The following is a 17,990-nucleotide window of genomic DNA, read 5'->3' on the forward strand; positions in this document are numbered from 1 at the left end:
CCGCGAAAAACTGTTAACAGTACATCGCGATGTGTAATGAGTGAAATTGCCGACTCGAATAATTTGACCGATAATACTTGCGACACTCTGTGTAATAATAATGATAATCCTCCATTTACGGACAATCAGTGTGTACCGACCACTAATAATGATTTTAATGCTAATGACGAGCAAACAAATTCAATTGTGTCCTCTGTTAATTTAACGGCAATTGATGACGCGGCACGTTCTGATACAATGAACGCTGCCCAGTTTGACACGCCTAATTTACAAAATTTACGTAGTGAACAGATAATTGTTTCTAACGAAGGTGAACAATATTCACAAAACACGTCAGATTTATTTGATTCCGGTGTAGTGACCAACAGTGCACATCCGATTGGCAAACCTTTTTGTGAATCAGAGAATGACCAAATGGTTACACAAAACGCGACAAAAGCAGATACACCATCACACAGCACAGAGAATACAGTAGCTAATTTTGGCATGGATCGAGTTATAGCATTAATGCTACAACTCAATGAAAATCTCAAACAACAAATTAATGAAAATAATGAAAATGTCAAACAACTAAATGAAAAACAACATAACAATTCCAAACAGTTGAATGAAAATTTCAAACAGTTGAATGAAAAACACGACAACTTAAATGAACAGAACAAACAACTTAGTGAACAGATTACAGCCGTTGCCGTGCAATGTCACGATACTAAAGAACAATTACGTGAGGAAATTAAGGCTTGTGCTAGGAACAATAGTGAAGAAATTAGATCTGTGGCTCAAGAATTAAGTAATACACATGCAGCCACTACTAAATTACTTAGAGACGAAATTAGTGCAGTGGCTAAACAATGCTCTGAAAACGCAACACAGTTACGCGACGAGTTTAAAATAATGTCAGCAGAACTTTCGCGCACACTGGATGCAAAAGTAGACGCGAAATTTGACCAACAGAAAAGCCAAATTGACGAACGTTTTAATCACCACCTACAAAACTGAAACGCGTTACCGTAAATTTATACAGGAACAGAATAAAGTAAAGCGACAAGTCATGGAAACAATTACGGCACAGAGGCAGGAAGATAAGCGTAAATTGTTTACGAAAGCAAAAACATACGTAGACAACAATATTGCCACAGTATCGGACGAAATTAATACTATCAAACAGTTGAACACCGAATTGCATGATGAAATATCCGATCTTAAAGCAAAAACAGAGACACACATAGTAGACTTTCAGACAGTGACCGACAGACTTGAACAATTAGAACTAATACAGGATCCCGATGCCATCAAAGCAGACGTTAAAAAGTTGATCAAAACCACACGTAAAATACAAGAACAAATTAATGCTTGCGATAATAAAAACGATGATCAGGTAAAAATACTGACTGAAAAATATGATGAATTGGCCAGTCGTGTTGATGTTATCGAAAGTAATAATGACACCAAATCAGACGATACATCACCTGTTTTGTTTAATCAAATACCCGAATTTCAAAATTTACAGCAGACGATCAGTGAGATAGATTCGTCCAATAATACATTACGTAGAAAATTGTCAACTTTACAGCAAGAAGTGACAGAGATGAAAAATGTTTCAGCCTACAACACATCACAGCATACGCCACTTTGCGAACATTTGTCAGACTCACACAGCCAGTATAATTTAGGTAATTTACAGAGAGTATGTGACTTAGAATCCGAACAGACACAGACAAATAGATTATCATACAATCCTGAACCTGTTCACACATTCAGAGACGGCAACGTTAATTATAAATTTGAAGTATTTAAAAATGGCAGAACACAGATTCACGCTTTGGACTAGATACGACAATTTGCTTTTGTATTTTCATCAGTTTGGCCTGTAATGCAGAAACTAGCATTGGCTTGGATACAACAATTTGTTTTTGAATTTTCACCGGCACTGCCTGTAACGCAAAAACTAAAATTTATTTGCAGCGCGTGATAGACCTCAGGGGATTCATTACGCTTCGATGAATATGTGCCGTAGCGTGCACAGGGCTCCGAGCAGTAGTAGGGCTATTTCATCTTTAGTTTTCTGCACTGCTGCCTTCTCTTCTACTATCCTTTATATCTATTAAAACAACTCTTCAACTATCGGTCTATCTAGGATTAAGAATGAGTAAAGAAATCTGATATGACAAATTTTACCGAAAGTGACAGTTTTCTTTAGACACTCCCGAAATGACGAGAACTACCAGCGTAATTTTAATGAAAGACAAAATTTTAATTATCAGTATCGTCAAAATTATCAGCAACAGGAACCACATTTTGGTAACAATAGACGTTTTTCACCGCAACAGCATGAAAGTCAGCCGGTTAGCATACCTAACCAACAATGTAATGTACAAGGTCAACCAAGCTTTAATGTTTCGCCGCCTGCACATATAGCGTCAGCTCCAACAAACAGTAACGCACAGCAACAAGGAAATCAGTACGTACAGAAAACACACCATTTCAATTCCTATCGCAATGCACCGTATAGAAATGACTATTATGACAGACGTAAAAGTAATGAGCACAATTTTCAGCGTACGTTGAATAACAGTCGGTCTTACCAACAACAAAATCATCCGCAACAACAAATTATCATGAATGAACCAGTCAGTAGATATCATCCCGAACGTAATACGTCAGGACGAAATAACAGAACAGTACAAATAGTGGAAATGCCACAGCATCCACCCGCAAATGATAGCACGTCAGAAAAAATTTGACTAGATACAGTACAGGTTGCATCTTCCATCAACGCAAGCAATGCTTTTGACACGCAGAATCTTGTTCACGAAAATGTTATTACTTTTGACGACATCCGATACACACTTTTGCATTAAAAGACAGAATCACAACGTATGTAGACGACATTCGTATTGCAGAAGCTAACTGGTCTGAACACAATCTGATTCTTGAACAACTGTTACGAACTTTTCGTGCACAAGGACTCACAGCTAATCTCAGTAAATCGCACTTTGGCAAAACTTCTATAAAATTTCTTGGACATGTAATTTCAGCAGAGGGCATTGCGCCTGACCCGAAAAAACTTCAAGCTTTACGTGACATTACTGTTCCTACGACGAAGAAACAACTACGCAGCTTTTTGGGTTTAATTAACTTTTTTCGTAAATTCATTCATTACTCTGCTTTAGACACCCATAGATTATGTCAATTGACAGGTAAAAACACTATTTGGTCCTGGGATAGCCAAGCACATTCTGAATTTATGAACCTGAAAGAAGCTTTGTTGAATGCACCACATTTATCACATCCAGATCTTACTAGAAATTTTTCCATTTCCACCGACAGTCCTAACACCGCTTTAGGCGTACACATTTTTCAGGAAATTGAAGAAGATGGCACTACAGTAATTAAAAACATCGCCTTTGCGAGTCGCATTCTGTCACTTGCTGAACGCAATTATTCTGTTACAGAACTTGAAACATTATGTGTTGTTTGGGCATTTACGAGATTTCGGCATTTTCTTTATGGAAGACACACTACCGTTTACGCAGATCATAGAGCTATACAGTTTTTACTTTCCGCTAAATTTACACACGACAGATTAAGCAGATGGAAACTTTATTTACAGGAATTTAATTTGACAATTGTTCACATTCCCGGTGTAAAAAATATTGTAGCAGACGCACTATCCCGTTCTCTCAGCAACAATCACCAAGACATCGCAACCAACTTCTGCAAAGCAAATTTCAGCGTCATGTACATTCAACAAGTTGCATTTGAAAATTTCATTTCGTCGTCATTACGAGACATAGCGCAAGAGCAGAGTAAAGACAACGTGTGGAAAGAAATTAAACACCTCTGGAAAGATAGGAATAATGTTACCATTAGAAACCATTACATTGTACTGAATAATATTCTGTTTCGCCGCTCTCACCCTGACAGAAACAATTGGTTATTATGTATTCCTGACGAGCTTGTTAACAAATTAATTTGGTATACTCATTTAAGTTACGCACATTACGGAGCCAGAAAATGTTTTCTTATACTGAGACAGAACTGTTATTTTGCCAACATGGAGAAACGTATTCGACGAGTTTTAGCGTCATGTAAAATCTGCCAGAAAGCTAAGTCTGATACGACTTCACATGTTCTTCCGTTACATCCCATTGTACCTGTTAAATTGAGACACATGGCCGCTGTAGATATTTTTGGTCCGATTCCCAGAACTATTAGAGGTTTTTGCTACATCTTTGTCGCTGTTGAACTCACTTCAAAATTTGTTACCTTCACTCCGTTACTCAAAGCTACTGCTAAAACTGTTTCGAAAGCATTTGTAAAACATTTTCTATTACATGTAGGGCATGTATTGAAAGTAATTTCCGACAATGATCACAGTTTCGATCTGCTAGATGGACACGTATGTTACGAGCTAGAAACATTTCTCCGACCTATATATCCAGGTACCATGCTTCTTCGAACCCTTGAGAACGACTAATGAAAGAAATTGGTAAACTATGTAGAATATACTGACATAAAAAACATAATGATTGGTACACACACATACTCTCATTCCAGGATGTAATTAATTCCATACCAAATGAATCTACTATGCTATCACCGACTGTTATACTGAAAAATGTTGAACCACCTAACAAAATTAAAGAATTAGTAACCTTTCCTACATGTCGTCGACTACGACACCATGAAATAATTGACATTACGCTGAACAAAATCAAACGTGCCACAGAGCGCCGGAGAAGACAGCAAAAACAGATTTGTACACGCCGTGACTTTCACATTGGACAGAAGATATTAGTACGTACACACTATTTATCCAACAGAGGAAAGAATAGGTGTAGTAAATTTGAGCTTCTATATGCAGGTCCATATCGAATTCGCAGCATTCCTCACCCCAATGTAGTACACGTCGAAACTTTGAGAACCAGAAAAAGTAAAGGCAATCACCATGTCTCCAATATTAAAACCTTTATTAAATGAATATACTTTATGATTTATCACACTGTAATGCCATTTCCTGATTTTCATATGACCAATGAAGCAATTACATTTATGTGAACACTTACTGATGATTATAGTATTTTTTCTTGGCAACTGCCCGACAAGGTAAGGTTAGCAGGTCGCTTTTCTTGTCGTTACGCATCAGACCGTGCACATTTTTCCAGATAAGCTTACATATTTTATGACCAATTATGCAATTCTATCTAGTGACATATTAATTTTATCAAATTCTTTCTCTATTAAAGGCTTCAACTCTCGCCTCTATCAACTACACAACATACAAGCTGAACAAAGAAAGGCATTTCTTGTCGTTGTATATCAGACTGTGCACATTTTCCATTTTTCATGTATATATGATTGTTTTCGTGTTTGTTTGTATGCACTATGAAATGTTTAAGATGTAACAAACACCAGTTGACTTTGACATTTTGCCTTATGATATCTCAACATCGTGACTATTTTACATTTTTTTTTTTTTTTTTTTTTTGCTGCTACATTGTGATACTCTGTGTACATTTTTTGCACCTGCACACTGTCTATGTTTTTGACATAATATGTTTTCTGTCATGCTATGCTGTATGCTCAATTATATCACTAGAAACCAGTTTTTATTTAATGGGTATATGATTTAAATGCAAGACATTAATCATTGTTCATCATTTTCAGAAAGCAATAACGTGTAAAAGAAATAAATTAAACAAACCACAGTGGATTACTATGAAATGGGAATTTCACCTTCGGAATGAACGAAAGAAGATGTAATACCTCGTCACGAAGAGTAAATGGATCAGAATTAACAAGCATTAACAAGAATATACTATACACATCGTATGATAGCGGTCTTAACTAATTTTTTCTTTCAGAATACAAGGCGATTAATACAGGCTGTCAAACATAACTACACATCTTAGTTTTAGTGATGAAATATGCTAGAAATAAGAAACTCTATACTATGAATAGTTGTATGAAGTAAATGGTAATATGAATAATGAATAATGAAGTGTCTTTTTGCAGATGATAATGAATGATGATGAATAGTGATGAAGAATATGGTAATATGAATAATGAAGTTTTTCTTTACAGGTGATGATAATAATGAAGTTATGGTGATATAAATAATGAAGTTTTTGTTTACAGGTGTTGATAGCGATAAATTTTATGTGGCCACTAAACGCACCACTTTTAAGTTTTTCTTTGCAGATGAGGATGAAGTTTATATATTTACTGTTAGTTAAGAAATGCTATGTAGTTATTTAAGTATTTGTTGCAGTTCGTTTTGACAGTATGTCTTATGTCGCATGGTATAATGAGTGAAGGTTTTGGAAAGGACAGCTAGAGAACATATATATTTAATACACATTTCATTACCTGTTAATTCGAAGTTCACTGCTTTTCAGCATAATATGCGTTTCTTCTTTCAGCTTAATAATCCATTTTGTATTTTTTCCAGGAGAAGCTATTCATGAAATTAATGTGCTATAAGCAGTTAATCATTAAACCTGTTCTAGTACTTGCACTTTTTTTACCCATTTGTGTGTGTTATTCATGAATGTGATCACATATACTCTATTTGTTTCATAACCTTGCTACAGCTGACTCATGACGAATGACGTTAGCTATCCTCATTTGCAGCAATAATTCAAGAGTAAATATTGTTATCCCCCAGCAATTAATTATCGATCCCAACGCAATGCATTGCTAGCACAAAGAAAATGTATTACCAGTCCCAAATAATGCTACCAGTTTAAGAGAGTTCTGAGTAATACTGAATGATGTTTTCTAATCACAGACCTTGAGTAATAGTTACAGTGTGTTACATTTTAAATATGTCGTATGTCACTTGAATGCCCGTTTGAATGATGACTTCTGATGATTTGTAACTGGCCAATGAGTGCCAATAATTATTTTAAATATGTCCTATGTCACTTGAATGATGAAAAATGTTTTGTACTATTCAATACTTGCTATATGTTTAGTAACTGACCAATGAATGCCACTGTTTCTTATATTTTAAATTTGTATTATGTCACTTACATGCTATTATATATGAATACCAGTAGCTTGATGCTACACTCATTATCTCCCGTCTGAATGATGACTTCTGATGATTTGTAACTGGCCAATGAGTGCCAATAATTATTTTAAATATGTCGTATGTCACTTGAATGATGAAAAATGTTTTGTAATATTCAATACTTGCTATATGTTTAGTAACTGGCCAATGAATGCCACTGTTTCTTATATTTGTATTATGTGACTTACATGCTATATATATTAATACTAGTAGCTTGATGCTACACTCTTTAGCTCCTGTTTTGAAGCATGACTTCTGATGTTTTGTAACTGGCCAATGAGTGCCAATGATTACTATAACTAGCTGAATTATGTAAATAGTATGCCATTAATTAACTCTTGTTTTGAATGATAACTTTTGAATAATGCATAAAAATGGTTTGTAACTGGCCAATGAGTGCCAATGTTCATTATTATCAGATGACTTATGAAAATTATTCTGTAATACTTCGTACATAGTACAGAAATGTTCAGTAACTAGGCGATGAGTGCCACCAATTACTCAAATCAGTTGATAGACTAGTGTAATTCTCAATGATGACTGGCATAAGACTTAATGTCCTTCACCTTCTGACCTAATTACCAGAAATTACTGCAATATCCGTTTGTCCTGTCTATCCTCAGGATCATGGAGCACTATATTTGGTTTTTGCACTAATTCTACGTTGGTGTACCTTATAAGAACGTGGTGTTGACACGACATGCTGTGCACCACCTTGAGCGATGGAGATGTTATTATGGTACCACTGTTTGGTGTACCTGATGTACTACCAAAATGATAACATTGAATATTAATACGACATTTCAGTGTCTTGGCTACACTGATTAATACTTCAGGGAAGAGAACTTCAGATTGTCTCACTTGGTGTTGTGCTTCTGTAGAAAGATATGGACTTTCAGTGCAGCTACGTGCAACCTACTGTGCTACAACCATGATGCAATCCTTCCCTTTCCTATCCTAGTTCTTGTAAAATGATAAAAAGATACTACAGTGCGTATACAGTTTATGTCATTTGTTAATATGTTTTGTACTCATTGCATATACATTATGTGATTTCTTGATATGTTCTGTACTCAGTGCATGTGCACTATATTTTATTTCATGTTCTGCACTTATATATATGTATATATTTCTGTGACTGTAAACTTAGTTAATTAAGAAAAATTTGTTGCTCATGGCAAGTCCAATTGACTCACCATCGCTGCCAAATTTTTGCCCCCCCCCCCCCCCCCCCAGTGGAGGGTTATGTAAGAGGTATGCGCTGTCTGCAATATGAGAATAGCTGACCAGAGAGCAGTGTTGACTGCAGTACGAACTGTGTAACTGTAGCAGCTAGTTGTTGCTAGTCGCTAGTCTGAAGTAGTCTGCACTTGACAGTCCCGTATGGTGTATCATGTTGGGTGGGCCGGTCGCGGTGCAGCGATGCCGGAGCCTGAGTATTATTGTATAAGGTAAAAAGCAGACTTGCGCATATCTAGTATCTGAACTGTCATCCAAATGTTTTTAAAAAAATGTCCTAATAATAATTTTTGCAATATAAAGTAATTTTTTTAAAAAAAGCATTCATTTCAAAAAAATCAGTTGCTTCCTTTCACAAATCACAAATTTATAGGCCAGCATTGCACGGAGCTGTGCTGGAAAAATGTTAAGTAAGAGCAGATATATTCGCCGTTTTTATTGAGGTGAGAATTTTTGCTTTTTTATTCAGAATGATCTTACAGGGTCATGACGCAGCACTGCTGTCGTCCAAATTTTACCAGGTTACTCAATTTATTTTTTATTACGAGGTTTAGGAATTTTTCTGTTTCGAGCTTACATTAAATGGGAAACAAATTTTGTGTAGAGGTTAAATGTGAATGAATTTCTGTAGAGAGGTTACACTAAATTAGAATCACATTCATTATTCATATTTAAATACATTTAATTATTTACGTATGGGGAGGTTTCACTTGGCGTGAATATTATTTATGTTCACATTTTCCGTTGAGAGGTTGCGGTGAAAAATTTTGTGGGGAGGTTACAACAATTAGAGCGAATGATTTAGCCAACCAGATCACCCGATATGAATCCCACTGAACGTTTATGGGACATAATCGAGAGGTCAGTTCGTGCACAAAATCCTGCACCGGCAACACTTTCGCAATTATGGACGGCTATAGAGGCAGCATGGCTCAATATTTCTGCAGGGGACTTCCATCAACTTGTTGAGTCCATGCCACGTCGAATTCCTGCACTACGCCTGGAAAATGGAGGCTCGACATGATATTGAGAGGTATCCCATGACTTGTCACCTCAGTGCAAAATTTACCATCTCGACGCAACTAGTGTTCACAACTAAAATGTGAAATCCATGAAGACACTACGCATGGCAAATAGATAGGAGCCGTATGAAAGTTAAATTACGCCTAGATAATATAAATGAAACCTTATGGATACAGTTATCTCTAATGATTTAAAGCCCAATCAGCTGATCTTCGACCTTGTCAGTTTCTTAAAATTCATTACGAGGATTTTCAGAGACTACTACCAGCCATTTTTCTCGAACACCTTGACATTTTGGGTTCAAACGAAACAACAAGCTTTAATACGATATGGCCCTTGCTTTCAACATCTCGAGAACGAATAGTTATTGGTACGATTTGTTGTAATAAAACGACGGGAAACGTTATACTAGTGGTTAAAGACTTTTCGTATTTAGTTATCGCGTTGTAACTCATGTCTGATGGCGGTAACCCGTTCTAAGGCAACGGCACATTGAAGATACATGAAGAACGTGGCGTTCTTCTTAGGATTTTTTATAATTAAATGTAAATTAAATATAAATCATTTCGACAATTAAAACCAATTGAAGACTAAACATAAAAGACACAAAATCAAACATTACGAAGCTGCAGTTTAATGTAGCGAGTAGAGACACTCCGTTACTGAACAGATGTAGACGGTATAGGGATCTAACTGTAAGTCCAGTTGCGTCTTACTTTTTTTGCTTTTATTTTTTTACTTTTCGTTTTCTAACGATTGTATGACTTTCTTACGAAATTAATGGAAATAATCTCTATAATACTTGGTATTATTTAAATGTAAACAGGAGGTATACTTGGAAAGGCGGATGATGTTTGAAGTTGTCACTGTAATAAATATCTACTAATACCAGTATTGCTGGCCCCTGTTTTGATCACAAGCGAGGTAGATTATTCCTACACGCCTGTCAGGGGCCTGAAGATGGTGTAGGAAAACGCTGAAACTGGTTGCCCAATAAAAGAAGGTTGGAAATTGACGGCTGAAAGGTGTTTAATTTGACATCCTCTGTAGAACAGCCGAGTCGCGCAACCATTGCTAAAGAGATGGACATACGGAGACTTAATCCCTGTCTGGTAGCATATGTAGATTCCTTTACATTTGTATGACGACACCATGACACAGTTGGGACCACAGTTACATTCTAGCAGCGCCACAATATTAGGTAAAATACCAGCACAACATGTTGATCAAGTAGGCTCCTGACGACGACGAAGTTTTCGAATTCTGGAGATATCATTCAAAACTAAACATAGTAATAAATTCGAGAGCATTTTATCCGAACACACCGTCATGAAAACTTAGCCTACGTTCCCAAATCTGCCTGTTTCTGTCTTCCTTTCTTGTGAGTTACGACGGCTTCTGTGGCCGAGCGGTTCTAGGCCCTTCAGTCCGGAACCGCCCTACTGCTACGGTCGCAGGTTCTAATCCTGCCTCGGTCATGGCTGTGTGTGATGTTCTTAGGTTAGTTAGGTTTAAGTAGTTCTAAGTCTAGGGGACTAATGACCTCAGATGTTAATTCCCATAGTGCTTAGAGTCATTTGAACCATTTGTGATTTACAAAATGAAATACTGAAGTCAACCTGTAGATCCTACTCTACACACTAAGCCCATTATGAATACGCGAAATGAAAGACAAAATAAGTTCACAAAATGTATATTATTAGTAGGTAGGTATTCTATTTTAGGTGTTATCAAGTGAAAAGACGCTGAAATAAACCTGTAACTTAATACAGGTCTATCTTATAATTTCACCAATGTGTTTAAGATCCACTGACTAACTTCACAAGCACGACACTAGAAAGTAGAAAACAATTATTTCAATAAGAATAAATTTTTGATGCAACATGGTTTTAAACCGGACTAAAAACTGTAAAATAATTGCTCTTAGCCTCACACGAATTGCTAACCTCATACAGACACTCCCGAAAATTTCTGTCTGTAAATTTTTAGGAGCGATGAAAATAGTTGTAAGATTTAAAGCTAAAAACGTGGGGCGCATACAGCTCATAACTGATGTCTGAGTGCTTCGCCTCCTTACTATTATCTGTTGCATGTGCCCCACGTTTTTTGTTTTAAATTTGCAAGTGTTTTCATAGCTAATAAAAACTAACAGTCACAAATTTTCATACTATCTTAGGTTAGGAATGTATATGGGTCTACGAGGAATTATTTTACACTTTTTAGTAGAGTTTAAAAACTGAATAGTGTATTAAAAACTTATTTCCATGTCAATAATTATTTTAGAAAAAAATAAGTAAACTTCAGGAGGTCCTCTCTTAATTTAAGAACGTAATGAGTATTATAATCTGGTAGCATAATTGTGTATAAAAATTATATATCATAACGGTCTCCATTATTCAATTTTCATGTACTTTCCCATAACTTAACCAAAATTGTAAGGAATAAGGTAAGCTGCCCATATTTAGTATTGCGTTTGTTCGGTTATTAATAAGCTCAATGGACAAAAAAGTTAGTAACCCCTAGATAAACCATTAAAAACGTAATTTGATTCCATTTAATTCCGTCCCAGGACTTGATAACAGCCTGGATTCGTTTAGGAAGTGAGTCGTCAAGGTTGTGCAAGCACGCCGCATCGAGGTTAAGCCACTCGATGTGAATTTGATAGCGCAGTTCCAGCAAATTGAGGGGATGCTGACTTCAGCATTTAACCTGCTGTTCCGACATATCCCACATATTTTCTATGACGTTCAAGTCACGCGATTTTGCACGCCAGTCGAGATGTAATAGGGTGGAGCATGTTCTGAAAACCAGCCACATATTCGTCGAGCCTGATGAACTTTACTGTTGTCGTCTTGAAAAATAGGGTTATCAATGGCCTCTTGCGAGGTAATCGATTCCAAACGTGCATTTCGTGCAGTTCCCGTCGCAATGTTCTCTTGCTAACAGGTTGGAATGGACCTACATTCACTGCCTGCAGCAGTTCCTGTAAGGTCTGGAAGCGATTTTGAGTCACAAGCAGTGAAACGCGTCCCTGGTCTCTTTCAGTCAGGGTCTTTCTCCGCCCATATTCTGACGTTTCATGTCCAGGTATGTTACGCCACTACTTGTAGACACGTTCATCAGCCCGCCGCGAAACACCATCAAACCCAGCAACTCCACACGCCGCATGGCCATGGCACGGCCAAACATTATTGCTCCTTTTTTGACATTCTCTCACGCCCTTACTTTTACCCTCGTTTAGGTACAATGACCGCTTGAAACGCGAGTCACAGAACGCTACTGCCACATGCTCACGTCGAGGGAGTGCAAGCGCGGTTGAGCACGTGACTGTATCATCTGTAAAGATGTAACGATTCGTCTGTGTGTGCGACTGAGGTGACTAATTTTTTGTTCGGTGAGTCTATCTCAAGAACGCTCTTATTTGTACTCTACGTATTTCAGTATGATTACCTTCAAATGTCAACATAATAACATTAAAAGCTCATAGAATCAGAAAGGGACACATTTTAGGACTGTAACATTTTTATGTATGCGGGGTGGTCATGAAGTTTTAATTATCACCTCGAAACTCTGAAGCTGCGACCATGAAACCTAGACTAGTCCTCCTCTACATATTCATGCTTTCAAGTGATACACTTTTCCCAACGATGGATGCCTTGCCGGAGGCCCCAGTTGTAAAAGTCTGCATTTTCGTTGCTCAGGTAACATTCACCCTAGAAAATCATCCCTCTGCCATTCTGGAAATGCCTGCCATAATTCCTGCATCCCACAAAACAGAAAGAATTCGCTAGGTACCATGTTAGGAGAATGAGGGCAGTGAGCCAAATTTGGAAGGCCAAAGAAGCAGCATGAGTGTCTCCGGCTTGTGCAGAATGAGCAGTGTCAGGAGATCTCGGTAGCTTGCTTTCACCGCTTACGACCATAATCTCTTAGCACCACTCCATAGCATTCCCAAAAGAAACACACAGCAGTACTTTCCACGACGATGGGTCTTAATCGAATAATTTTTCTTTTAAATTCATTTCTTCTAAGTAAGACAGTATTTGGTACTGAAGCCAGTAGCGGCTCGTAACGACACATCCGAAATTATCTCAGGAACAGCTTGTTAACGGATCCATGTTCGCTAGGAAGTTTTTCTTCTACTGTGGTACACTTTCACCCTGTCAGTTCTCGCTATTAATTATGACACTCTTTATTTGTAATATACTCATTTGTTCTTCACAGTAACATTTTTCTAAAGTGACCTAAGAACAATTACACACACATTAATGTGACCGCCGCCTATATTCGATGTCAACGTGCAATAACCACTCGCGGACGGCAGGTGGCAACGCTCGCAGTGGAGGGTATACAAAGCGTGCTGGAGGGGGAAGCTGAAAACAGTACAGTCGTTGTCGTAATGCGGAGGTGGACCGATTTATGTGACGTCCAAAAGCGCATGATCATTGGCTTTCGGGTCACGGATGGACGTATTTCCGAAACGGCTAAGATTGTAAACTGTTCACGTGCCGCCGTGGTTAAAGGATACAGTGCACAGCAAAATGGCGCTATTCAAAACTGACGACGCGGCAGGCGTGGTGTACCGCAGGCCACATATGACAGGGGTAAACGACAGCTGCGGAGATATGCACAGTCGAACAGACCAGCAACTGTTGAGCAACTGACCGCCCACATGAACCAAGGGGCTGCCAACAGCGTATCCTCAACGACCTCTCAGGGATCGTTGCTGCTTAAGAGCCTCCGGCAGAGGGTGCTCGGTTCATGCACCCATGCTAAGTGCTGTCCATCGGCGACGAAGGCTCTAATTTGCACGCCAGTGCAGCAACTGAACGTCCACAGAGAGGCGGCAGGGGGCGTTTTTAAATAAGTCACCTTTTATGCTCCATTGGACAGATGGCCGTTAACGTGTACGGCCCTATAACAATCATCGTAAGTGTCCAAGCCAGCTGAAGGAGCTTTATGGTCTGGGAAATGTTTTGGTTGTATTCCCTGAGTGGTGTCATTCTGGAAGGCACAATGGATCTACACAACTATGCTTCTATCCTTGAGGACTATTTCCACCCCAACATGCTGTTTGTTTTTCCTCGGCATGATGGCATCTACCAGCGGGACAAGGCAACGTGCCACACAGCTCGCAGGGTTATGCGTGGCTCGAAGAACACCAAGCTGAGTTTACAGTACTCCTCTAGCCACCAAACACCTCAGATTTAATCACAGTAGAGAACCTGTAGATCCTCAACCGAAAAACTAGCGCAAATAGCCACGGCGCTAGAGTCGGTATGGTTCCACATCCCTGTCGGTTCCTTCCAGAACCTCATCGACTCTCTTCCTGCACGTCTTGCAGCGGTACACACTGCAGAGGGCGGTTTGCATGCTTTTGACAATTGGTGACATTAATGTAACTGGTCAATGTATCAGACTGTACACGCTGTATCAACGCTCCCAGCATTTGACTCAGATCCTTCAAGAATTTAGTCTGGATCGATATGTATGAGTTCATTCTACATACATTTTTTTCATTTGACATATCTTTGGAGGTACAATTTCTAGTACAGTGTTGTTGTTTGACACAGTACCAGCACCACATGGAAGGGATATATAGAACGCCTGTACAACTAAACTGAACTTAAAGACAATAGTACACAGAGAGAAGAGAAAGTAGATAAAGATGAGATGAGAGATACGATACCACGAGAAGAACTTGACACAACACCCGAAAAACCTAAGCCACAACTAGGCTTCTGGAGTAGACGACGTTCCCTCAGAGCAATCATCATTCTTGGGGGCAAGCAGCAATGGCCAAACTATTCTACCTGGTGTGTAAGAAATATGAGACAGGCGAAATACCATCAGGCCTCCTGTTGGAAATAAGGCTGGTACTGACGGATGTGAATATTACCGAACTACAGATTAACAAGTCAAGGTTGCAAATACTGATACGAATCACTTACAGAAGAATAGAAGAACTGGTAGAAGCCGACCTCCAGAAAAATGAGCTTGGGTTCCGGAGAAATGTAGCAATACCCTAGGCAATACTGACCCTGCGACTTATCTGAGAAGACATATAAAAGAAAGACAAACTTGTTTTTATAGCATTTGTTGATTTATAGAAAGCTTTTCACAATATTAGCTCGAATACGCTCTATGAAATTCTGTAGGTAGGAGAATTATAATACAGGGAGCCAAAAGTTGTATACAGCCTGCACAATACCAGACGGTAGTTTATAGGTGTCGAAGGACATGAAAGAGAAGCAGTAGTTGAGAAGGTAGTCAGACAGGATTGTAGCCTATCGCTGATGTTATTTAATCTGTACTTTTGAGTAAGCAGTAAAGGAAACCAAAGAAAAATTTGGAGAAAAAATTAAAGTTCAGAGAGAAGATATTGAAACTGAGGTTTATCGATTATAGTATTACGAGTATTATGTCAGAGGTAGCAAGGCTTTGCAAGACCAGTTGAACAGAACGGACTGCCTTGAGAGGAGGATATTAGTTGAATTGCAACAAAAACAAAACAGTGGTAATGGAGTTACTCGAATTAAATCAGGCTATGTTAAAGGAATTAGATAAGGAAACGAAACAATAAAAGTAGTAGATGAGTCTCGTATTTTGGACAGCAAAATAACTGATGACGATCAGGGTAAAGATGATATAAAATGCAGACTGGAAATACCAAGTGAAGCATTTCTGAAGAAGAGTAATTTTCCAACATCGAATACAAATTTAAGTTTTAGGAAATCTTTTCTGGAGGTATTTGTACGAGTGTAGCCCTGTGCGGAACTGAAACCTGGGCGATAAGCAGTTCAGACTACAAGAAAATAGAAGCATTCAAAATGTGATGCTACGGAAGGATGCTGAAGACAGACGGGTAGATCACGTAACTAACGAGAAGGCACGGAATAGAACTGGGAGAGATGAATACAGAAAGCAGGTTCAAATAGACGCTGGTTGCAGCAGTTATTCGGAGATGAAAGGGGTTGCGCAGGATAGTGTAGCGTGGTGAGCTGCATCAAACCCGTCTTCGGACTGAACACCACCACAACAACAACAACAACAACAATTAAGTCACTTCCGTAAATATTGGATCTTACGGTACACTAAAGTTAGACATCTTGGTGCGTCAGATCGCTCTTGTGACCACAGTGGTGATCGTCTTGTCGATGCCTTGACCACTAAAAGGAGCTTTTTTTCCTCCAACACAGTAGCGTTTCTTCTAATTAAATTTCTCAAGAGCGTACAACAAGGCAATATCGAAGTCTATAATTGCTTCTGTTTCCACTGAAAGAACAACAGTCAAACTAGCACTTTAAGCTGTAGTGTGAACAATTGGTGCATATTTTAGAAGAACTCAGTTGTAAGAGAGATGGTCGTGGTGGTGGTGGTTAGTGTTTAACGTCCCGTCGACAACAGGTCATTAGAGACGGAGCTCATGCTCGGGTTAGGGAAGGATTGGGAAGGAAATCGGCCGTGCCCTTTCAAAGGAACCATCCCGGCATTTGAGATGGTCGTGACGAGCAGATATTGGCTCCAGACAAGAAAAAGAAGCGTAAATTCTCGAGGCAAAGTTGTTGACTTTTTTAGTTACTGCAGCTGTAATAAACATCATAACTCGCTGTTTTGTCGTCTTCCAGACTTTTGAGTAAATAAATAGTTGTTTAGCGTTCGGCTTGGAGCAAGGAACGGCGCAAGCAGGCTGCTGCTTGTAACACACGCCGGGCTGGTACGACGTTTAGCACTCTTACGGAGATAACGTCTACACCGAGTTTAGGCTGGGTTTCGAAGAAAGGCATACTGACCCGTGATCATGCATAATCGGTGACTAAAAATACACCGCCTCGTGGAACTGACTCCCGTTGTTAATGTGCGTGTCATGTAGTGGTGTGTCACGTAAGCTCCTCCATCGTCTGCCGTTACGAAAAGCACATCTGCTGTCAATGGTGAGCTCAAATAGCGAAGGTTGTTCTGGCAGCCTATTCTTAGTGCAGAGACGCTGCTTAAACGGGTATCGGTGAAGGTTTTTGTTTTCTTAGGGCAAGTGTCTTCGAAGATACCACGAATATTCGGATTCTACTGACAGAGACATTGCGTAGGTGAAGTTAGTAATCAACTTCTGGCTTCATGTCTGACAAACAAGGTAGTGCGATTCGTACGTCTATTGCATTAATACACCCGTTCTCTTCCGCGAACTGCCCTTCGTAGCATAACTATGTACAGCAGACAGGACACGTCTCAAACACCATTCGACTTGAAAATTATAAGTGCGACATTAAAAGATTAAATTAGGAATAGCGGTTTCTAACCCATGTCCTGTACTTATTTTCTGTGCCTGTTTTGCGCCTCAAACTTCATCAGCTTGTTGGTAACCCACCAATGACATCAGCATCATTATTATCAGCCGTTGACATCCTCAATGCTTAACTAAACATGTTCCTCCGGCTCAGTTTCCATCCTATCTGAGAACTTGTTCGTTCGGCCACTTATAGGAGTGCCTAAGCTGAAAATTAATTTCTTCATTTCGGAAGAGCAATGGAAAACCGAAAATTGTGCCTCACAATACAGTCATTTAATATCGCAAGATGACTCAAGAACAGGTAAAGCCTACTGCACTGTAGCAAAATCCGTTCCACTAGCTTTTGTTTTCTGCTTTAAACGC

This window comes from Schistocerca nitens, chromosome 4, assembly GCF_023898315.1.
Source record: "Schistocerca nitens isolate TAMUIC-IGC-003100 chromosome 4, iqSchNite1.1, whole genome shotgun sequence".
In the NCBI taxonomy this organism is placed as follows: domain Eukaryota; kingdom Metazoa; phylum Arthropoda; class Insecta; order Orthoptera; family Acrididae; genus Schistocerca; species Schistocerca nitens.